This window comes from Haliotis cracherodii, unplaced genomic scaffold (genome assembly GCF_022045235.1).
Source record: "Haliotis cracherodii isolate W230 unplaced genomic scaffold, xgHalCrac1.p SCAF_31, whole genome shotgun sequence".
NCBI classification, from domain to species: domain Eukaryota; kingdom Metazoa; phylum Mollusca; class Gastropoda; order Lepetellida; family Haliotidae; genus Haliotis; species Haliotis cracherodii.
Window position 1 is genome coordinate 2,070,860 of NW_027266288.1, and position 26,268 is coordinate 2,097,127.

A 26,268-nucleotide genomic window follows, 5' to 3' on the forward strand; every position below is an offset into this window, starting at 1 on the left:
CCTGAAGTTGAGCTGGGGACAGGACTGGTCAACTGTCTAACGCCTCTGTCTGATGAAATCATCTTGATACTTTTTGACGACACCTGGAGTGAACAGAAAAGTGATTCGTTAACATCCATAACTGTTGCAATTATTTATTAATACTAATTTTAGAAGAAAATAGCATCTGTATTTTATACTGAGACAATCCTACGTAAAACGACTGCAGTGTCCTGCCAACAAGCTATTCAAAACTTTCAATAGTTAGAAGTAACATTCATTTATTATCAAATCATGATGTATTAGGAGTGCCTTTCCTTCCCTTGAATCTCCCAGGGGAATATATAATTGGTAGCAGTAGTTGACATTTAAGGCAAACTGAACCGAGAACAATTGACTTTAAAGATTTGTTCCAGCAGTATGTTGGGTGGGGGGAGTTGGTGATGTGATGGGAGTACCTACCTTTCTAAATGCGAGAACTGGATCACAGATAACACATTCACATGACTGTCCACTTACTCTCCACTCCTCCCAGCGCCATCTGGAGAACTCCAGCTGGTTTTTGCACCGGCTCCGTCTCTACAATGAAACAAAACACACAATACTTAGACCCTCTTCTCCTGTCCAAGACACAATCTACAGAGGACACAAAGCTATAGTGATGTTCACCCTGAAGTGAGTGCTGGACTGTTGCAGTTGTAACGTGTGTCAGTTAAAGGCAACTTACACCTTCAGGTCGACTATGTTACATATGGCTTACAACATTAGCAACGACTCACAATGAATGGATACTGGGTGTCAATCAAATTCGGTATATTATTTGTTTTAAAAAAAAATAGAATATATAAAACTCACGGAAGTTCTCTGTGCTTCGTCCAGAAGACGTAGCAACTCCTCGTATGACTGTTCTCGTTGTTGTTGATACCTCTGTCGACGCTGTTGTTGTTCTTGGCGATTTCGCTGTTGTTGTCGTTGCCTTTTCCGCCAGACCTGGCTTTGGTTTCTCCGTTCTGTTTTATGCCTGGCCACGTCAGCTATATAGTTCTGAGTGAGAAAAGCCATTGAAAATATAAATGAACAACATGAGTGAATTTCTTTTACTACTGACGTACATTTCATGACTGCGTATAATTGTATGTTGTACTAATAGCTGCTAATGACATAAGATTACTTAATAGCTGTGATAGTGTGTGGCAAGTTAATTTTCACTGGAAACTCTCAGATGCTTTTCCCAAAGTATTTTAAAAGAAGTGATCATGACCTTCAAATTATATTTTATTCAACTTTCTCTGGCAATGACAATCTTTCATCTATTTTAAAATGAATATGCAACTTTCTCGTTTTATTTATTATATATACTCATATATCATATATGTTCTATTTATTATCATAAATGTTCTGACCCTCCAGGTGTGAGTGGGTAAATGCTGTTTAACGTCACAAACAGCAATATTCCAGCTGCATCACGGCTGCCTGTCATCCGGACCAGTGACAAACGAGCAGCCAGCATGAGGTAGCGAGGACAACCACAAGGGGAAATTTTAGAAAAAGTATTATGTTATCTCAAGAAGCGTTAAAACATTTACTTGAACTAAAACCAAGCATTTAAGGTACATGGCGAGATTTAGTTTCAACATGAGTGAGCCTTTAATGACTGCCAGTTATGTTTAAGTAGTTGAATAGCATACTTACAGATGACACCGTCTGGGTCGCCCTTGTAACCGTGGTTGATGCTGTTGCCGATGTTGATGCAGGTGCGATTGTGGATGCGGATGCGGATGCCGATGCCGATGCCGATGCCGATGCGGAAGACGATGCTCAGGCGGATGCCGATGCCGATGCCGATGCCGATGCTCAGGCGGATGGCGATGCCGATGCTGAAGACGATGCCATCGTCGATGTCATCAGCAGTAGACTGTTGGCAACCTAAACAAAGGGATGAGGGTATTATGACGTTATATATGTACGCACAAGGTATCAGATTGACAGCAAACCTAGCTGTTATGAACCCATGGGACATGTTCTATTGTCATGGAGATTTACCATATCATAAATTAGGATATCCCCTTTCCCACACATATCAACACCTATAGCTCTAGAGGACTATACACTGCCTAGGTTGTAATAAACTGAAGATTGATCTTTACCATATTATAAAACAGCATATCCCCTTTCCCACCAATGTTAACATCTACAGCTCTAGAAGACAATACAACGCTTAGATTGTTATGGGCTGAATAAAAAACAAATGACAATCTCACCAACTCACTTTCAACTTTCGACAACGATCATCTCCTGACTACATATACTACTCAGTTAAAGAACACCAAAGTCATGGCATGACAGATTATCTGTGGACCTGAGTCGGGTGTTCTTTAACTTCTTTTGAGCAGTATTATCTTGAAAGTTTTATGCATATACAAATCAGTCGTTTAAAATATAGGTCTATTCGACCTAATTGTCTCATTAATGTCCTGTGTTGAAGTTCCGAGAACGGATACATTTGAACATCTGATAGTTACAGTAATAGTCTTGCAGTTTAAGACCCCGTTACATCCTGGTGCAGACAGGATACGCCTCCACGGCCTGAGACACTTTGGGCCTGCCTCCAACATCGTGGTGCAGACAGGATACGCCTCCACGGCCTGAGACACTTTGGGCCTACCTGCAACATCGTGGTGCCACCCAATCACAAAAATAAAAGACTGATGAAGGCGACGTTAAACCTAAACATATTCCTTGTGTTTGACTTACACTCACTTTCAGACGCCTGTTTTCGTATTTTAGTGCCCTGATTTCCTCTTGTAATTTCCGGTTTTGCTCTCGGAGTTTCAACAATTCCGCGGATTCAGAAACCTGTCGAACATAAACAAAGGTCAAATATTGCCAAAATAATGAACTTACACATACTGCTAGTGGCTACAATGAAACAATCAAGGGACGGTTTATTCGATGGTGATGTTTTTGATACAGTTATCCTAGTTGTGTTCATGGCCAGAACTGTAGACAACCCCGTGCTATGACGGTACATCAAACTACCATTTCATTTTCAATGCAACGTTTTGGTTTTTATGTTGGTACATTTTACAAACAAATTAAACAATAACTTGGTAGGACATGGTTTTGTATATATTGCTACAACACAATAAAGAGTTGAACCAAATCAATAGGACAACATATGGTGACAGTGTAACAAAATATTGCCTAACGTACCCACGGAAATGAAAAAAAAATGTTTTTTTTCAGATTTTAAATAAATGCAGTTAATATACAAAATATATAAATATGCAAACAACTCAATGAGTACTAATTGGGCCTTGGCACAAATACAGCGTATCAAAGGTTTGTATGTCTTTTTACACGTAAAAGTGTAAAAATATGAACAAAACAGACTATTGTGAAACTAAGCATAACCAGGTGTTAATAGATGAAGGTGAATGTCCATGACCTATGACACCTTGACGACAGGTGAAAACAGGTGCTTGAAACCCACGTGCATGTGATTTGTCAGTGGTTAGTGATTTGTCAGTGGCATTGTGGGATAGTGAATCATGGTCAAAATATCAGATTGTACAAGTAACATTCCCTTCTCAAACAACAACTTACATGTCATTATTATTATGTACATAAACATAGCTGTTATTTTTATTGTTGTTTTGATAACTTATTTTCCAAGCTAATTTGCATAATGACTATAGCCTGTTTCTGCCATGACAATTTGGACTTAGCTTTATTTTTGAATGTTGAAAGTGCCGAGGGATACCGTAACATGCAAAACGACTTTGGTTAGATCCTTCCCCGCCGTTTTATTGCTGGAATCAGCGTAAAACCCTACCAACTCACAAGCGGAAAATAATATTAACTTCAGGCATGAACGACTGCATCGATGACATACGCAGTAAGCATGTCAAGTAGAACGTGTATCGAGACGTTGGTTGAAGAGGATGAACTCTATGAAGTTAATGTGTTTACTTACATCCACTGGAGTCGTCCCCGATGCCGTGCCCCAGCTGCCTGCCTACTCTCGGATGACGCGACGAAGGGCGTACTCACCATTGGGATGGCAAAAGGTGTTGACGACGACGATGTTTCCCTGTAGGATGCCGGATTAGTGTCCCGTGGAGTGGCCTGTCGAGACGGAGGCGCATGGACTAAAGGCAGTACAAAAGTACGCAGAAAGTTGAACATTATGGAAAGCGAGTAAATGCAGCGAAGAGAACAATGCGATAAACGACAACCGTGATGCATCCTGGGAAGTATCCGTGTTATACACAGGCCCATTTAAACCAATTAAGCCAACAAGCCCGTGGCCGCGGCCTTACTGGGTGTTCAGTAACAATCAACTGAGAGTGAATACATGGGCTATCCTTTGCACATTGTCAAATCACAAGCCTTGAAACAATAGAATCTGTAGATGAACTTGCCAAGCACGGGCTTCCCGTGAAACACGCCATGCTCTTGATACAGCCATACACCTTGAGACACATTTCTATAAACTGGAAACCAACATCGTTTCTTACATTAAGCCCCAGCGCATAACTATAACCAGTATATTCTCCTCAATTTGTGTATATCATCTCATTCTTTATTTAATATTCCTTGCCCACACGGTGATTCTTCAATATTAACAACAGCCATGTTTGTCATAATTTTTGCATCTCACTGTTTGTGTGTAATGATTGCTCTAACTTGACGTACATTATGGTATTATTCAATGTTGACTAATCTGTGTATCGGATGTGCTGGTAACAAGGGTCCCTAACATCCAGGAGTTTAAGACAACCTAAACTACAAAGTCAGTTAAACCCCACTTGTTTATGACGGAACAACTGTTTTATTATATAATTTTCAGATAAAACAAAAATGACGAAAAACGTATGGCACAAGAAGGATTCGATCCCGAGCGTAGGACTCACGAAGGTACAGAAGGCTCACGAATATCTTCTACTGCTACGGAATACACGCTGATGGTATACACCCAATCTAAACTTGTATGCAACAACATGTAGCTCTGGTGGCATAAACCCTAGTTAGAATTGTATACAACAACATGTAGCCCTGATGGTATACACCCTACCTAGACTTGTATACAACAACATGTAGCCCTGATGGTATACACCCTACTTAGAATTGTATACAACAACATGTAGCCCTGATGGTATACACCCTACCTAGACTTGTATAAAACAACATGTAGCCCGGGTGGTATTTACCCTACCTAGACTTGTATACAACAACATGTAGCCCGGGTGGTATTTACCCTACCTAGACTTGTATACAACAACATGTAGCCCTGATGGTATTTACCCTACCTAGACTTGTATACAACAACATGTAGCCCTGATGGCATACACCCTACCTAGACTTGTATACAACAACATGTAGCCCGGGTGGTATACAGCCTACCTAGACTTTTATACAACACCATCCACCCTACCTAGATTGCATACAACAACATGTAACCCTGATAGTATACACTCTACCTAGACTTGTATACAACATGTAGCCGTCATGGTATACACTCGACTAAGACTTTTATACAACACGTAGCCCTGGTGGTATACACAAAACCGAGACGTGTATACAACAGGTAGCCCTGACGGTATACACCCGACTAAGACTTTTTATACAACAACATGTAGCCGTGGTGGTATACACAAAACCGAGACGTGTATACAACAACATGTAGCCGTGATGGTAAACACACAACCCTGTCTTATCTACAACAACATGTAGCCGTGATGGTAAACACACAACCCTGTCTTGTCTACAACAACATGTAGCCGTGATGGTAAACACACAACCGAGACTTGTCTACAACAACATGTAGCCGTGATGGTATACACACAACCCTGTCTTGTCTACAACAACATGTAGCCGTGATGGTAAACACACAACCCAGACTTGTCTACAACAACATGTAGCTGTGATGGTAAACACACAACCCTGACTTGTCTACAACAACATGTAGTCGTGATGGTAAACACACAACCGAGACTTGTCTACAACAACATGTAGCTGTGATGGTAAACACACAACCGAGACTTGTCTACAACAATATGTAGCTGTGATGGTATACACACAACCAAGACTTGTCTACAACAACATGTAGCCGTGATGGTAAACACACAACCGAGACTTGTCTACAACAACATGTAGCCGTGATGGTAAACACACAACCCAGACTTGTCTCCAACAACATGTAGCCGTGATGGTATACACACAACCCAGACTTGTCTCCAACAACATGTAGCCGTGATGGTATACACACAACCGAGACTTCTATACAACATGTAGCGTTATCGTGTACGCCTTACCGAGACTTGCATGCACAAAAATGTAGCCCTGATGGTATACAACCTACCTAGACTTGTATACCCCTGAATTGCGATGGAAGACATGTGCCTGTGTGTAGGATGGGGATTAGTGACATGTGAGTGTTAAGGATGGGGATTAGTGACATGTGACTATGTGTAGGATGGGGATGAGAGACATGTGAATATGTGTAGGATGGGAATGAGAGATATGTGGCTATGTGTAGGATGGGGATGGGAGATTTGTGGCTATGTGTATGATGGCGATAAGAGACATGTGGCTATATGTAGTTTGGTGATGAGAGACATGTGGCTATGTGTAGGTTGGTGATGAGAGACATGTGAATATGTGTTGGATGGGGATGGGAGACATGTGGCTATGTGTAGGTTGGTGATGAGAGTCATGTGAATATATGTAGGATGGTGATGGGAGACATGTGGCTATGTGTAGGATGGGGATGGGAGACATGTGGCTGTGTGTAGGATGGGGATGGGAGACATGTGACTATGTGTAGGATGGGGATGGGAGACATGTGACTATGTGTAGGATGGGGATGGGAGACATGTGGCTATGTGTAGGATTGGGATGGGAGACATGTTTCTATGTGTAGGATGGGGATGGGAGACATGTGACTGTATGTAGGATGGGGATGGGATACATGTTTCTATGTGTAGGATGGGGATGGGAGACATGTTTCTATGTGTAGGATGGTGAAGGGAGACATGTGACTTTGTGTAGATAGTGAGGGGAGACATGTGGCTATGTGTTGAATGGTGAGGGGAGACATGTGGCTATATGTAGTATGGGATGGGAGACATGTGGCTATATGTAGGATGGGATGGGAGACATGTGGCTATATGTAGTATGGGATGGGAGACATGTGGCTATGTGTTGAATGGTGAGGGGAGACATGTGGGTATGTGTAAGATGGTGATGGGAGACATGTGGCTATATGTAGGATGGGGATGGGAGACATGTGACTATATGTAGCATGGGGTTGGAGACGTGTGACTATATGTAGTATGGGATGGGAGACGTGTGACTATGTGTAGGATGGTGATCAGAGACATGTGGCTATGTGTAGGATGGGGATGGGAGACATGTGGCTATGTGTAGGATGGTGATGGGAGACATGTGGCTATATGTAGTATGGGGGTGGGAGACGCGTGACTATGTGTAGGATGGTGATTGGAGACATGTAGCTATATGTAGTATTGGCACTGGAGACGTGTGACTATGTGTAGGATGGTGAAGGGAGACATGTTGCTATGTGTAGTATGGGAGTGGGAGACGTGTGACTATGTGTAGGATGGTGATGGGAGACATGAGACTGTGTGTAGGATGGTAAGGGGAGACATGTGACTATGTGTAGGATGGTGATGTGAGACGTGTGACTATGTGTAGGATGGTGATGGCAGACGTGTGACTATGTGTAGGATGGTGATGGGAGACATGTGGCTATGTGTAGGATGGTGATGGGAGACATGTGGCTAAGCGTAGAACGGGAATTGAGAGACATGTGACTATGTGTAGTATGGTGATGGGAGACATGTGACTATATGTAGCATGGGGTTGGAGACGTGTGACTATGTGTAGGATGGGGATGGGAGACGTGTGACTATGTGTAGGATGGTGATGGGAGGCATGTGACTATGTGTAGGATGGGGGTGGGAGACATGTGACTATGTGTAGGATTGTGATGAGATACATGTGGCTATGTGTAGGATTGTGATGAGATACATGTGGCTATGTGTAGGATGGGGATGGGAGACGTGTGACTATTTGTAGGATGGGGGTGGGAGACATGTGACTATGTGTAGGATTGTGATGAGATACATGTGGCTATGTGTAGGATTGTGATGAGATACATGTGGCTATGTGTAGGATGGGGATATGAGACATTGTGACAATGTGTAGGATGGGGGTGGAAGACGTGTGACTGTAGGATGGAGATGGGAGACATTGTGACTATGTGTAGGATGGGGGTGGGAGACGTGTGACTGTAGGATGGGGATGGGAGAGGTGTGCTTCTGTAGGATGGTGATGTGAGACATGTGACTGTGTGTAGGATGGAGATGGGAGACATTGTGACTATGTGTAGGATGGAGATGGGAGACATGTAACTGTGTGTAGGATGGTGATGGTAGACATGTGACTGTGTGTAGGATGGTGATGGTAGATATGTGACTGTGTGTAGGGTGGGGATGGGAGACATGTGATTATGTGTAGGATGGAGATGGGAGACATGTGACTGTGTGTAGGATTGGGGTGGGAGACATGTGACTCTGTAGGTTGGTGATGAGAGACATGTGACTGTGTGTAGGATGGGGATGGGAGACATGTAACTGTTTGTAGGATGGAGATTGGAGACATGTGACTGTGTATAGGATTGGAATTGGGAGACATGTGTGACTATTACACTTCTATAGCAGCGTGGTACCTAACACTGGTATTTGTAGTAGTAGTAGTAGTAGTAGTAGTAGTAGTGGTAGTGGTAGTGGTATGGCAGTAGTATGGCAGGTATGAATTACCAAGTATATATAGGTTGTTTTCATTTCAGGTTGTAAGAATAGTGATTGTATATAGCTTTATCTTTAATAGTATCAACTGTAAGCGTTAGACTATAGCTATTTTTAGATCTTTGTCACGCCTATTACGGGTATAATGTGGTGACAGGCTGTGTTGTGTCGTTGATTGCCTGTGTTGAGTTCTTTGTCTTGCGCGGCCCCTTGTGTTGATTGGCTTGTTTCAAAATACTAAAAGCTACTTGCTCGTCAGCCATTGCTCTTCGCAACAATCAGAGTACGTCAACGATCACATCTCAGAGCACGTGTAGGAATAAACAACAAATCTAAAGGTAAGTATAATGTTTTAAATTGTATATATGTTAAGTACTGAGTAGTAATGGTGTTGACGTAAATTAATTATTCTAGTGCATCATGTTTGCTAGGATGTATCATTGTGTAGTTTTTGTGGAATGAAGTTTATGCATCAGTTTGATACTGTTCAGCATTATTATTTATAACGCATTATGCTTTTAAGAGCTAGTTTTGGTGTATAAATGTTGAATGGAAAAATGGACGAATCTAGAGGTATGACCTGATATTTCATAACATTGTCGTCATGAAGTTCATTAGTTCATTAGTAATGTATACAATACCACATATTATATGTGTATAAATGTGCGCAATTAGAATATTCTGAATGTGCTTTGTTTAGTTTTGTAGCAGCGCTATATTGCTCCCGAGGACGTGAATTAATCGTAAAGACTCCCGCCCGTATCCCCCCGCCAAAAGTAATATATATGTAAACGCATATTGCCGCTCAATCCTCGTTATCAAACATTTTTTAGGGACATATGGGTGGAAGCCTTAGCATATAGTTCTCTATCTTTAGTATCCAATGTGTTTAGCGTTCATTGCAACGTGTGCGTTAGTATGAAGTATTTGCGTTGTGTTTGTATCATCAATGAGTTATCGTTCTTGGATGGTTGCCTCAATCAATATGTGTTTAAGACAATGTCACTATTTCTGTATAGTATCATTTTTTGCGTATGTTTTCTAAGGAATGATATTGGCCATACTCCTTTTGTAATTAAATACCTTAAAAATCCCGGTTACAGTAGTAGTGGTAGTGGTAGTAGTAGTAGTAGTAGTAGTAGTAGTAGTAGTAGTAGTAGTAGTAGTAGTAGTAGTAGTAGTAGTAGTAGTTGGCTCGGTGTCAGGCTCAGTGACTAGGTTGTCATGTCATCGTATCCCAATTACGTAGATCGATGATCATGAGGTAAGTCACTGGGTTGTCTGGTCCAGAGTCGATTATTCATGGCTGGAATATTGCTGAGTACGGCGTTATACATCAAGCAAACAATTGGCCACTGATTTAACTGTTCCGATTACTCACAGTCGAGAATAAACGTGGGAGACCTCCTTGAACATGCCCTAAACACAGAAATGTATCAAACATTTCCACAAGGAGAACATCATAACACCTTTTGCTACATGCAACCGTTTCACAAGATGGATTGTATGTACGACCCATGTAACCACTTTTCTTGTCGCTGTTCTCTATACAATGGTAAAACACAAATCTACATGCAAAAAATATGTCTCTAACATTTGATACTGAACATTTTACTGTTAGCGCTCACACAATATATATCTCAATATATCTCACAAAATCTCTATAATCACAAGACGATGTTTGCAAATGATTTTGCATTGTACAGAACGTTGAAAATTATTTGAACGACAACTTTCCCGCAATATCACGGCGGGGGACACCAGAAATGGGTTGCATTGATTGTACCCGTGTGGGGAATCGAACACGGTCCTTCGAACGCTGTAATCACTTGGCTTCACCACAGCCCTGCTTCTATAGAAATCCGTAACACATAATATAGTTAAATACATTGACTAAAATGACATGCCAGCCAGTTAGAAAATCATAAAAAGCATAGCTACTCTGACAGCACTGACTCATTATTGTAGCAACCGCGCGTGGATTATGGACGTTGAAACATGGGGCAATCTATAAAAAAACCTTCAAGATCAACTGAAACATTGTGTGGGCAATGGTTTTACATGTTTATTTCCATTGTCTGTGAATGTTTGTCACTCGTATAGTGCACGCTAGACATGTCCAGCTTGGAGCCTTGTTGCATAACACAGTCCGATGTGGTTGGCGCTTGGTGACGTCACACGCGGGGCCCCATTGTTTCAAGACGCTTCTGACTTATAGTCTCCCGGCACGTGCTTGCAATTGCAGTCAGATATATGAAGTCAATGCAAACTTTGATGGTTTTGAAATAGCAATATTTTATGCTGAGGTCGGGCAAAGCGCGTCATGTTTGATTTTCGTACGAGTACGTCTGCTAGTATTACAACACGGAATTTGTATGTTTGAATATTAAAAAATATTCATCCCAAATGCTTGAAATTAGGATTGGTAAATATTTATAAGTCGATAATTGTATTTTCCACATTTTATAACATGACACGTTAGATTAACCCTGTTATTCCCATTTCCGCAACTGACACGATGACCTCTAAAATTTAAGTTTTTTATTCTGTCTAACGTCTGGATAATAACCTTACTGAAATGCATATGGTTGATAATTTACCATCGCGCTGTTTTTTGCCAAAAAAAAATTACGAATTTATAATCAGTTAAAATTAAGATATCGGAGGTATGATTATTAAAATCAATTTTCACAAGTTTAACGATTTAGACGGGTTACTAATATGAAACGCATCCCCTATAATAACGTAATTCAGGTAATTAAAAATAAATAAAAAAAATTATGCTTGCATTTGTCTTAACCTCTGTATGTTTGAAAAGGTCAGGATATTTTTATATGACAAAGTGTAATTTTCTATCAGGTATTAATGTGCAAAATATTGGTTCAAATGTCTCTTGTTTAATGAGGCACCGATCGTTTGAAATCACCCACCCTCTTTACAAAATGAATCCAGCAGGCAGGGCTAAGGGAGATACCATTTGTTTTGGGAGGGGTGTCGAGATATTTTCTAACTTTATAATCCAGCTCCTGTTGTACTTAGCCAAAACGTGCCCTTATCTTGCAGACGGTATTGTTGAAAGGTCAGGGTGTCAAACTTTGTGTTAACATGTGTGTTGGAAAAAGTAATTTAGCTCCTAAACATTGAAAGATGCAGATCTCAAACCAAAATCAAGCTTCCACCGCCCCTACTCCTTTGATATCAGATGGTGGTTTCCTAATCGCGTGTACCTTAGAACATGGATACTTACACAACTGTATCGTCGTCGTTTATCGCTTAGCTCAATCGCAAATTCGCATACTATCAATTTCTAGCAGCAACTATGTTCTCAATCTTTCAGTCACTTGGTGTGACCCGCAGGTCGGATCCCAGGGACCCAGGTACCCGAGGCACTCCAGGGACCACAGACCCGACCGAAATACCGTCATCATCATTGAGTATGTCGTCCACGTCGTCAATATCTTTTACCACCCCGATGACGACCACACCAGTAGCAACTAGACGGACAGCAGTGGCACGTCATCGATCGGGGGGCGACGCAAATGAATGTGAGTAAACACAGTAGTTTGTATTCAACATTTCTGCTTCAAACTGTTCTACTATAGACTCTCGTTCTATAGATCTACATGCCTACTTGTTCTATGTATGCCGTAAGGGGCGGTCGGGTAGCCTAGTGGGAGACCATATGGTCTCTGCATTTGGTTAAAGCGTTCGCTCGTAACGCCGAAGATCCGGGTTCGATTCCAAAAAGTTTTACTCTTCTAAATTCTGTCGATTCGTTCTTGCACAACAAAGCAGTACAATTCACCTGCCGTCAACTCCACGAATTGACCTCATTTCAATTTCTGAAACAAAAACCCGTCACACTTCTTTATCTCAAACATGAAACTTTATTACACAAATATGTTTGAACCACAAACGTATACACAGTCTGTTACATGAGTACATTGCTTTTACAGAAATGAAACATGTTGGTTTGGAATATAATGGCGTCTTCTTTGCACACCAGAAAACCAGTTCGTCCATTTCAATTCAAAAATAACGCTCAGCATACCTACAAGAAGAGAGAAACAGTTCATTAAACATCATGAATGATGTACCACGTCAATATTGTCAACAACATATTTCATGAAACCTCATATCAGTTATAATAACGAATTGGAGTTTGTATACATGGTTAATAAAACAGAACAAACAAATAAACATAGGTTAGTACGTCAACATCATCAAAATAAGAAGACTTTTACTCTGAAAGGGGTGTCAGATAATAAACAAAATAAAGTCGTTATCATTTATTTCAATCATTGAAGCAACGTCATGCAATTATTAAAAAAATAGAACACACATTGAATTTTGTTTTCTTTTAATCCTATCATTTTTAGCCACTGAGTGATGATGATTAAGTATAAACATGTTTGATAATAAAATGGCATTGGTATTTCGTTATCATAATATTATATAATAAAGGGAAAAATACTTGTAAAAATAACGAAAATATACAACATATAGAGTATGTTAAGTTCACAACTTGTTTCACGTCCACTTCGAGTTATCTGCCCTTGGCAGCACACACCCACCTTCAGTAAAACATATCTGCACTCAGCATCTGTGGTGTGGACGTGTTAATATATGTATGCATTGCTGCTCAATCCATTTACTTTGCATGTTGTGATCGGGGGTGCGAGGGAAGTCTTAACAGCATTTCTGTTAAACCTAGTTTTAAAGACTCATGTACATAACAATAAAATGATCGACAAAAACGCTCCGTCATGATGGCAGGTAAGAATTATTGTTCCCCAGAAACCTGTGCTGGTCGTAAGAGGCGACTTAATTGGTTTGGTCTTCAGGCTCTGTGAATTGGGTGATTGCATGTCATTGTACTCCGATGGCATGAATCGTTGCTCATAATATCGATCACAGGACTGTCTGGTCCAGATTTGATTATTTACAAACTGCCGTCATATTGCATAATTGACTATTGCTGAGTTCGGCGATAAACAACCAACTAATCTACAAAAACATCAACAGTGGGGATCTGCTCACAATACGTCCATAGCGACAAAACTGGATATTTTATTATTTATAACCATATAAAGGAGCTCGAATTAACGGTAAACTTCCGGAAAAGCATGATGGCTGCCAAGCGTTATAGAAGCGTGGAATTATTTGAGATGTTCTATCTTGGAAGCTTGACCACTGTTGCGAATAGGTGAATATTATCGCTAAACTTTTTGCTTTCACCGCTGCCATCATATTTTGTATTTTATACTGCCATTGAATATTGTACTACCATTCTATTGTGTACTGCCATTGTCATTGCTGTGCAGTAATTTGTATTGATTTGGAAACCTAGTTAATTCTGTAATGCAAATCGCTCGTTAATTGTATTGTTGGGATGAAGCGTGGACGTGCCACCTTCAATATTCCCGTAATTCGAAGACTCATCATCAGCTGTTGCTTCCTCTATAATGTGTACTCCCGGGGTTTGTCTCCCGGTTGTCCTTGGATGCTTGGCTCCCCTCGCGAGCTTGTGGTTGATGGCTGCTCTTCTCTTTGGAGGCATCACGGGAGGTTGAGGTGGTGAGGCGGTAATCCACAAGTGTAAAATATGCCGAGGGTGAAATTAAGGAGTAGAGCGAAATATATGCGATACAACGAGGGCTGAACTAGATGGTATTTGAAGCGTGAATCGGCAAGACGGACGCGATTGTGTACAAAGAAAACGTACAAAGCGATTAGATACAACGATACACGTGTGCGAATGGTGGACTATAGAGATGTAACAAAGGAGGGATGACGCATGCGCGGGATCTGGTGCCCTCGGCACGGTGCAGGATGCTGACCCAAGGGTGATTCGGTTACAAGGGGTGAATATGTTACAGATGTGATTAGCCAATGATTTGGATACGCGCGATAAAGTCATTTAGTAGTTAGCACTAAATGTAGTTAACCCGTGAAGATTCCGGGGTAGAAAAGATCTTCAGCAACCCATGCTTGCCGTTAAAGGCGACTATGCTTGTCGTAAAAGGCGACTAACGGGATCGGGTGGTCAGGCTCGCTGACTTGGTTGATGCATGTCATCGATCAAAATTGCGTGGATCGATACTCATGATATTAATCACTGGATTGCCTGGTCCAGACACGATTATTTACAGACCGCCGTCATATACCTGGAATATTGCTGAGAGCGGCGTTAAACAACAAACAAAACCAACTAAATGTAGTTATGTTTCTAGGTTTGTCAGCACCATACCCGTGCTCTTGGGTTTCATCGAAGTGGTAAACGTCTGAAACCTGCATCATTGCAGACTTTCCCCCCACATTAAGCTGACACGCCATGATATAACTGGAATAATGTTAAAAGTCGGGTTAAACCCAACTCCGTAACTCACTCATATATCTACCAATGAAGATCCAGGTTAGAATAGGCCCTCAGCAACCCATGCTTGCTGTGAAAGGCAACTATGCTTGTCATAAGAGGTGAATAATGGGATGGGTGGTCAGGCTCGCTGACGCGGTTGATGCATGTGATGGTATCCCCATTGCGTGGATCGACGCTCATCATATCTTTCACTGGATTATCTAGTCCAGACTCGATTATTTACATATAGCTATAATGTTGTTGAGTGCAGCATTAAACAACAACCAACAAACAAACAAACAAGCAGACAAACACTCACATATATAAGTTATTTCTTTATTATTAGACATTGTTATTCTATATTTCAGGCTGTCAACAACAACAGCAGCAGCAGCAGCACCAACAATGGCTGCCGGACACCAGAAACGCACTCAGAGGCAGCTACAACAGCAGCTGCCTCAGCTACAGCCTTGCCAGGAGCTGATACATATTTTAGACAAAGCGCAAAGGACTTAGGTGAGCTTTTTTTATTAATCATTTGTTATTTATTGAGATTTCATGTTAATACAGACTTCCGTCCTCAACGATTGTAGAAGTACTGGTTTGTCCAGTTCTGACTTGCATTTAGCTGTACCGCCTTGAAATAATAATAATCTGACAATAATACATTAGGCTGCTCCATTGTCACATACGGGGACGTGGGTGGCCCAGTTGTCCAAGGCGCCGCAATTCGCTGTGCAGAGTTCCTTTGGCACGCCAGAAGCCTGTAAATGAGGGTTCAAATCCTGGTTTGCAATGATTGTTTCTAGGTTTCTCAGTGCCATGTTTGTGGGTTTCACCCAAAGAGACCCGCATCACTTCAGGCTTTCCTCCCTCCCACACTAGGCTGACATGCCATGATATAAGTGGAATACTCAAAGCTGCGTTAAAATCAACTCACTCACTCGTTCTCAAATGCAATCTTGTCAGTTGACCTAATTGGCTATGCTTGAGAAAAATGTTTTTTGCCCATAGACAAGATAGAACGTTTCATTGACTGTTGCTGTTCAAATATTGAGTTACTACTTGTGGTGGGACGATACACCGATGCATCGGTGGATCGTGATATTTTACTTCTCGATACAAGTATCGATCGCACACTAAGTAAAACAATATCTTTAAATGTTTGCTTTAATGGCTGTTACACCGAACACTAATGTACTAGTGAAAATTAGTAGTGAAAAAGTAAATAATTTCATCAATTGCGTCATACTTGACACTGCCAAATGTAAATTGTCAGTGTGCCAGGTATTTAACTATCTTGTCTATGACAAAGATGGCCTACACACCACAGATAAGAGCACATACAAGTATTGTGATATGTATCGGATCTTGAACAAGATATCATGATACGTATTGGATCGCATAGTTGGTGTATCGTCCCAGCCCTAGTAACTACCGATCTCCCTACCTGTGGTTTGAAGTATTTCAGTCACGTGCAGCCCTATCGACAATTTTAAAGGAGTAAATTTGAATCAAAACAATAAGTTCAGAATTATTCCAAGTTCAATGAGGGAAGTCTAAACTGGTCCCGCATTAAGCTTATAAATACCTATACAGACATCTTCCCGAGGCGGGACGGTCGGGTAGCCTAGTGGTTAAAGCGTTCGCTCGTCACGCCGAAGACCTGGGTTCGATTCCCGACATGGGTACATTGTGTGAAGCCCATTTCTGGTGTCCCCCGCCGTGATATTGCTGGAATATTGCTAAAAGCGGCGTAAAACCATACTCACTCACTCACTCTTCCCGAGGCAAGGGAGTTAACTGACTATAAAAGTCCAGTTTCCACCCTTGCCGAACTAGGTTGTAGTTATGGTGTCATAATTATTTTGGCTGGACTTACCAGTCTCTGCATGGTCCAATCAAAGTCATGTAACGAAATCAACACCCGGTTCGTAAACTACCGTGCAGATTTCGGAACTGCAGGATTTGCAAAGCAAGTGTATTGTCAACTTAGTGTCAACAGATATATTCCAAATCTGTACATGTTTTTAATGAAGGTGATCACGTGATTTGATGCATTTCGCCAAGTAAGATCCGTTTTATCACAATATGAAGCTTGATTATTGATCGGTGCCGCCATTTGGTTTGAAACAAATACAAATGATATCAGAGGCTGAATCTGATTGGTCAGTAGGAGGGACATAGGAGGGACATTACTAGTAATAGCCACTGGTGGCGCTATGATCGAACCCAGAAATTCCGGCCTAGTTCGGCAAGGGTGGAAACTGGACTTCTCATAGTCAGTTAACTCCCTTGCCTCTGGAAGATGATACACATACAGTTTAATTCAGTCTTAAAAAGCCTTCGTCCAAAAATACATACAAACGCATGATCATGCATGACCATTTCATATCAGATTTACAATTGGGTGTTTTTTGGTTTTATTTACATGATATAGAAATACAGTAAACTATGTTTAAAACGAACACGCTTATAACAAACTGACGGATATAACAAACTGCCTTTTGATCCCGTCCATTTGCTGTATATATGCTTATAACGAACTACGGTTTTAACGAACTAAAATTAGTGGTCCCTTTGAGTTCGTTATAACCGTAGTTTACTATACAGACTCTTCTTGTAATATAAGTGCTCTTTCTCTGCATTAAGGGGCTGAAACAAGGTCGGCTCAGAGTCAGTGTACTGTCTGAGCGGTGTTAAACTGTGGCATGATATCTCAGTGAGCTAGCACTGTAAAATTGGCATTAGTCTGCACGTCGCTATATAAATGCAGTAATCTTGAACGCGACGTTGAACCCCATTTCACCTCACCTCACTCATTATAAATGATATTTTCAAATGTGCCAGTTACAACAGCACGTTTAAGATTGCAACATCTAAATCTAGAATAGGATGTTGTACTGATATACGCCCAAACTTGCTAACTCTCCACAATAGAAACAACATGGATATATTGCTAATATAGGCAGGATAGTAAATTTGCTGTTTACTAACTTCTGGGCGCTGTTACTAAGTAAGTTAGTTGAATTCACCAGACTTTTGTCTCAGTGTCAGAAACAGTTTAGATTTTTTGCAAAGCTTTGCATATTTATCAAACACATGCTGAACTGGTGCCTTTTCAAGTTTCTCTAAAGAACATTGTTTGTGTGTTTCCTTGTTTTATTAAGTCGTTGTCAACAGATATTTTCCGAATCTTTTCATGTTTTTAATCAAGGTACTCACGTGATTTGATGCACTTCGCATTTATCACATTATAGATCTTGACTGGGACTGCAATTTTGTTTGAAGCAAATGCAAGTGATATGAGAGGTGGAATCTGATTGGTCCATAGGAGAGGCATACGAGGGACATAACTAGTATCAGACACTAGTGTATTCCAGCCTAGTTCGGCAAGGGTGGAAACTGGATTTTTAAAGTCAGTTAACTCCCATGCCTTGGGAAGATTTGCTCTTGTTCTAACATTTAGAAAGAGAGGTAATCAACACATCAACCAAATCTATGCTTGTAAGACAAGTGGTTGGCCCCTGCCGTTACTGGTGGACTAATGCTCAACAGCCACGACACCTCACTCACTCACACACATTTTGCCCAGTGAAGATCCAGGTCAGAATTGGTCTTCAGCTACCTTTGCCTATCGTAAGAGGCAACTTAAGGGATTGGATGGTCAGTCTCCCTGACTTGGTTTATGCATGTCATCGTATCCCAATTGTGTAGATCAATACTAAGGATGTCAATAACTGGATTGTCTGGTCCAGACCTGATTATTTACAGATGGCCGCCAATTTGCTGGAATATGGCTGAGTAGGGCGTTAAACAACAGAGAGAGAAAACTCATTTCATAGAGTTTGCCCTAAATCGCTACTACTGCCACCAATACATGTACTACATCTTCTATATGAGTGAGCAAGTGAGTTTCGTTTTATGCAATATTCCAACAGTGGACATGGCGGTGGACACCGGAAAATAGGCTTCACACATTGTACCCATGTGGGGAATCCAACCCGGGTCTTCGGCATGACGAACCAACGCTTTAACCACTTGGCTACCCTACTGCCCTCTTATATATGATCTCTGTGACCCAGGGCAAAATAGGTAACCCACTACCTTATTCTAGTTGACGAGTAAAATATGAACCAGTCACCATGTGTGAATGTGCCAGCATTGATCATTCTAACATCCTATCGACCATTGTGTGGTTGTCAGTCAAATATGAGCTGTAATATTGTTCACTGCGGCATTCTTCAAAATTCACTGCCTTACATGTCTACATGCAATGGTAACTCTGCCTACTTTAGACGTCCCAGATACTTTTGAGTGTGTTCGAATCCTGGTACGACCGGATTATCTTTCTAGATTTATCAGCACCATACCCTTTGCTCACCGAAGTGGGAAAGTCTGAGACCTGCATCACTGCTGGCTTTCCTCCAGCATCAAGCTGTTCTCTGTCTACTAAGAAAATACCTCGATATATTTTATCATGAATTAATTTAAATACTGTTTGGCACTGAAGCAAATTCACTCACTAAACATAGTTTACAGAGTTCCAGAATTCTCTGGCCACTAAGAAAATACATCGAAACAGTTTAACATGGATTGTACTGTGTGAATCTCCAATTCAGTACTATCTCCTCCAAAGAAAGGTGTGATTTGATATGAGATTTGAGTGTGAAGAGCATCTTTCTCATTTTAGACATTTTCAAACAATAACCTGTTGATGACATATACTGCTGGGAACAATGAATCTGTGGATTTCTGCAAAATTTGAAAACGTAACAAATAGTAAACTCTGAATGCACAAGTGTAATTCTTTGAAGAGCTTTATTGTTAAAAATGTGCTGAAATATGCTCATAATTATCAAGCAATCGGTTTTAATTTTTCTTCAAGTTATGACATTTTTAAGATTTACAGACAAGATAATGTGTTTCTGAAGATGCTGCTGGTAGATTCTTGAAGTAGATATGTGTATATGCTGGTCAAGGAATATATGTTTCCTTCCTGGTTCTCCCTGTGTTAACGAATATCTGCTTACCACTTCAGGTGTCATAATGAGGGACTAGGACGCATTCATCTGAAAAAGCAGCGATAGGTCACCAGCCTCACTCACTAGCCTCAGTTGCCGCCCATCCTCTGTTGCCACAAGCCTCAGCCTCAGCCTCCAGCTTCCATTGGTCTCACCATCAACAGTCAAGCAGTGAAACTGAAATTCCTCCTTCACCATCAGCGACCATGTCAACCTGGTGTTACCTCTCCAGATGCGGTAAGTAAAACTGAAGATAAAACTAATTATTTATATTATAAGAATTATTCGTTTAAGGCAAACATGTTCCCCGTCATATTGAATCAAGGTTTATGTTCTACTCTATATCTCACTTTAACAGCTGTTATATTGGTGCATTATATACTTGTCTGTCGACTATCAACTACTGCAAAAAGGGCCTTACACATGTGAATTGAATGTCGTGTTTGTTTAAAAGTTATTGAAATTAACAAAATACTATTTCTGCTTCAGGTGTGGCTACCTTCTCCAACACCTCTGCCAATTACACCGCTTCATGTGCAGGAATTGACACCCTCTGTTATACTCCATATCCATGTATCCTATCACTGACGTATACAAAGTGGTTCTGAAATCAACTCATGACTGGATTGTTAAAGACCGTTAACTCCTTTGCCTCGGGAAGATGAATTCATTGTCCTATCACTAACATATACAAGGTGTTTCTGAAATCAACTCTTATCCAGCATGATGCAAAGATTACAACTTTACGTGCTGGTGTTATCAGGATCTTGTTTTGTGTGTAACGATCATCCACTTCCAAGTCCCTGATGGTGTCCATGTGTACCTCCTGATGACTCGGCAGCTTTGAGGTGTTGAGGGGTGTTTCATGTTTCATGGCTCATACTCCTACTTGAAACACCCGCTAACATCTTCTAGTTGAACGATGTATTCTGAAGCATCTTTTCAGGTAGTTTTTTGAGAGCGTCTTTTGCCATGGAATTGTTTGAATGACGCGAGCAGCGATGTCGGGCTCTATGATTTCTCATACCAATAAGTCATCTGGTTCAAGCCTACTTGAATCCACTTTATAAATACAGTACACATGAGTATGATATAGTGTAATTAATAATTTGCAATTTAACTAGCCCATTTTGACGAAATTGTTGATAGTGTTGACATTTTCATCAACATCAAACACACCTCAGGGGGATCATGGGGGATAATTTCTTGTCAATAGAATCTATCAAGTGACCGAGCTGGAGCTGGCGTCATTGCGACTTAAAGGTGATTTGTTTTGTAGGTAGGAGTCAGTGGATTTTGACATTTGACACGTCCTCGGGGATAATGTGGCTTGGTGCATTGTCTAACAATGACAACATGTCAGTAAGTTCTTGTCAAAGAAATTGAAGCAATTAGCAAAGAAAGCTCCGGTCATTTAAGCTTTAATTATTAGCAATGATGAAACGTAGATTAACTGTGAACACAACTGAGATCAATGCACCTGAGAGGAGAACAATAATGATACATATTAGTGACGTTACCTCCAACACTTGGCATTATGGATAGGGAAATGGGACATTTGTTCTGAAAGAAAACCCATTTGAATTAGTACTGAAACCAGGTTGACATTATAAAAAGATGAATTGTTAGTGCCGAAATCCGTTCCAAGAAAATCATGGCATTATGCAAAACAAGCTTGCAGTGTCGAAAGAAACACCTTACATAATTATGTTTAACATAAGATTTATATCCATTTCCCAGATAGCTGTCAGACGTTGGGCCAATGGTGGGCCAACGTTATCACTTACGTTTGGCCAACGTTGGCCCAACGTCATTGTGACCGGCGGCCCAACGTTGGGCCAACGTTGGTTTAACATCGTTGGGTCAACGTTTCTTTGCCAACGTATGTTGTTGATAGCCAGCGTTGGCCCAACGTTAGATTACGACTTTTTTATTCCTCACTACCTCCCAGGCAGTCTGAAATGTTTGTACCGGTCTTGTTAAGACATCAGGTAACAAGCAATACGTTCTGCAAGATAAATTCAATCTGAAATATGGCCAAGAAAAAATCAAAATGTTTTAAATTACATGTACAATTTAGTGATATTATATTTACTTTCCCAAAAAAATTTCAAGACATTGTGCAAATTGTTCACAAATGTTTCAACACTATTAAAAGATATACAATTTTCCCATGAGTTTGCAAATTAAAAACCATCAGGCAATAAGCCCGGCACAACTTGAAACATTTAATATTTCTTGGCCTTACCCCATACATTCAGCATGGTTTAAACATATTTTTATTCATTGAAATGAGTTGGGATTGGTGAACAAGCTTTACAGCTTATGTTAACACCGCTCCCATACAACATGTATTACATATTGGAATGAAGGATGTGACGTCATTGATATAGACATTATTTAAATAATATATCTGTACATATTACATCAAATACAAAAACATAAATAGAAAGTTACAGCTTGTGTGTGTCTAACATGTCGTTTGTAACAAAAGTAATAGTCAAACATGAGGTTATTGTCCGGTTTATTTAATTATTAAAATGTGAGGAGCTGAAAAGTTTTGTCTTGATGATGAAATCGTGGACGGATTCAACTAACTTCTGGTTTTTAGTGTGAGCAAGTTCATTGTTTCCGTTCATAATAGTATCCAGGTTATAACCGATAGTGTAAAAGTGCATATTAAGTCTTATCTGAGTATAGTTACAGCAAGTAAAAAAATAATGTAGGGCGTTTTCACTCTGATATCCACAGGAGCAACACGGACTGTCAATTAAATGTCTGTTATAATACTTATCGTCGTTTAGGTCGCTACAACCGAGTCTTAGGCGGCAGTGAACGATTTGACAGAATCGAGTGCCACAGCTAAGGTCAAAATAAGTCTTATTTTCGGTTTTCGTAATTAGGTTTTTAAATTCTAACAGACTACTTGACTCTTTGGACTTTGGTAGAGCATTCCATAAGTGTATTGTGTCTGGTAAAAAGGATTTTGCGTAAGAGGAAGTACGGCTATAAATTCCTTGTATTTCAGAACTGTTTCTTAAATTATAGTTTGTAGTTTCGGAGACAAAGTTTGGGATCAAATCACAAAGATAGTTTGGGAATTGGCTGTTATAGATTTTAAAGAAAACAGTTAATTTTTGGCAGTATCTTCTATCTTGCAAGGATTGAGATTTAGTTTCGTTATAAAGTTTCTTATGACTTGTGCCACGAACGGCACCACATATAATTCTCAGGGCATCAAGATGTAGGCTTTCTAATATGCGCGATTGCTCAGACGTACAGTTATCCCAAATATGCGAACAATAGTCAAATGTTGGCAAGATATAGGACTTATACATAGTATCCAAGGTTTTACGTGATAACCGGTATTTAAAACTCCTCAGACAACTGATCATAGGGCGAACTTTTTGTACAACATCATTAATGTGATCAGTCCATGTACAGTCGCTTTGGAGTGTCACTCCTAAATGTTTATGACTTTTGACTTCTTATATTTAAATACACATTTCTCAAAGACTTTCGATAAACAAGATGTGAGTGCGACGGGACGGTAGTTTGAACATTCATGTACGCTGTATCTTTTTTGTGGATAGGTATTACCGATGCTTCTTTCCATAAACAGGGAAAAATTGACTGGCTAAGTGATAAATCAAACAATTTAAGTATGGATGTTAAACTATTTGCGGTATATCTAAGTACTTCATTTCCTATTCCGTCCGGACCGGTCGCCTTTGATGTATCCAATAACAATAGAATATCTCTGACGTCATCGCGGGTAAGAGTGATGTTAGATAATGTTGAGTTACAGGGATACGAGGGGTCGGGCACATCTCAATTTTGATCTTCAATTGTCGACTGAGCGGTAAAGTAGTTATTTAAGACATTCGCGATTTCTTCGGGGCCATTGTAGACTGCATTATTGAAAATAATTGTTGGGAATTGGCTGTTATCGTTGCGTGATTTTATAAACGCTTTAATCAGGCGCCACCACGTTGAGGTACATTCAGCATTGAGGAGCAACCCTGAGACAACCAAAATAGTCAATGCATCAGATGTCCTATGATCCATATCCTTGATCCATTAAAAAATATGACAGCAACAAAGTGACAATAAAATTCTGGTTTCGGTGACCTTTATTTATTCGTTAAATGACAAGTCAGAACTTGGGGGCTGAGTGGTTGAGGAGCCTTTTCAATCATCAGATGTAGAGTGAGAAGAACTTATCACAGGGATGATCTTCAACTGGATCCATGGTCTTGCCTCATTATGCCTTGCTAACTGAATAAAACAATGACACAAATATAATAAAAATGACAAGGCAAGGAACATATTTTTGAAATAAACAAATGATTGCATTCCCCCCCCCCCCCCCCCCCCCCCAAAATAATTTGATGTCTGAAAAAAAGTTTCAGCAGTGCTACCTCCACCCTTCAAGTCATAAAACTGTTAAAAACTGGGAAGGCAGCATGGACATTAATACCATAATGCTCTTGAATCATACATAGGCAGAAAAGCTATTGACACTGTAATAAACAAGGGTAACAACTCATTCATTTTTCAAAGTTCAAAACATGGAAAAAGCATAATTATCAAAATCAAACTTTGCACTGCACTTCTCCTATTGGTATAGAAACTACTCCAATTGGGAAAAGAATCCATGTATTTGTTTGCAAGTTATAGGTTGCACAAATGTTGAAGAAAATAATTCTAAGTTCAAAACATGTAAAAAATCATATATTGGACAAAATCCATGTTCTCAAGTTATTGGTAGCACAATAGTTGAAGTAAACACTATTCTAAATTCAAAACATGAAAAAAGTTACATTTTCTTAGAAAATACACTAATCAAAACCAAACTTAGCACTGCACCTCTCCTATGGGTATAGAAAACTGTACTCCTAATTGGAATAGAATGCGCGAAGTAGTGTTCAAGTGATAGGTCGCACAAAGGTTGAAATATGAAGGACGGACAGATAAACTTTATCACCCGCCCTTTTAGATTGGGGGTATAATTAAGAATCATTTACATTTTTATTAATGAAGATGTTTGTATTTGTTTGCAAGTTATAGGTTGCACAAATGTTGAAGAAAATAATTCTAAGTTCAAAACATGTAAAAAATCATATATTGGACAAAATCCATGTTCTCAAGTTATGTTGAATATGATTATGAATTGACCTTAAAATCAGTAATAGAAGGGTTAACACTTTGGGGTATTGCATTAAAATCGTGATTATACATTCTATTTTTAAAAAAAAATTAAAATCACACCAATATTTTCCATATTGATATGCCAGGATATTTATATATGTTCTAACATTTACAGAGATAGTAACGTTGGGAAAATTAACAAAATTAACAATATCAGAGGAAGTTGAAACATCTCTGTAAATATTTATTGAGATATATTATTCTAAATCGGAAATGATTTATTGACTATTTCGTACCCAATCTAATCCAATACGTTCCCTTTGTTGTAACCATAACTCCCCGTAGTAGTTAATACTTTCTTAATATACACAAATAAATAATAATCAATCCCTTTTAAATAACAACAAACACGATCCCACGGCCACTGATTGGTGATCGAAAACTGAACTCGCGGTGTTGCCGACAACAAGGAAAAGCTCCATACATGGATCAGCATGAGTCTACATGGTATTATTATATCATGTACACGGAATGCTTTGAGTTTTAGAAGCCCCGTTCTCAGTTGTTCAGTTTAATAGATCTTTTTCGCTGTAAAGTTAATTGTCACAAGCGATAACGAATCTCACCTTTTCAGTTGTGTTTGCTTGTTATTTTTAAACATACGCGAGAATAGAATCAAGCAGTATTCATTTTCGAATACCATAGTCAGTAGTCATTTGGTTGCTCGCTGACCTCCAACTGTCAGAAACAGCTAAGATCGACGGTGCACATTTCTTTGCACTGACTTGTCCTCGCGATCACGACAAACTTAATGATACGGACAAGCTCGGTTTTTTTGGAAATACTAGTAATAATAGGCTACATTTGCAAGCAATCAGAGTGACATATTCCTATTCGGCTTCGGTCATGAAGTTAGTGAACG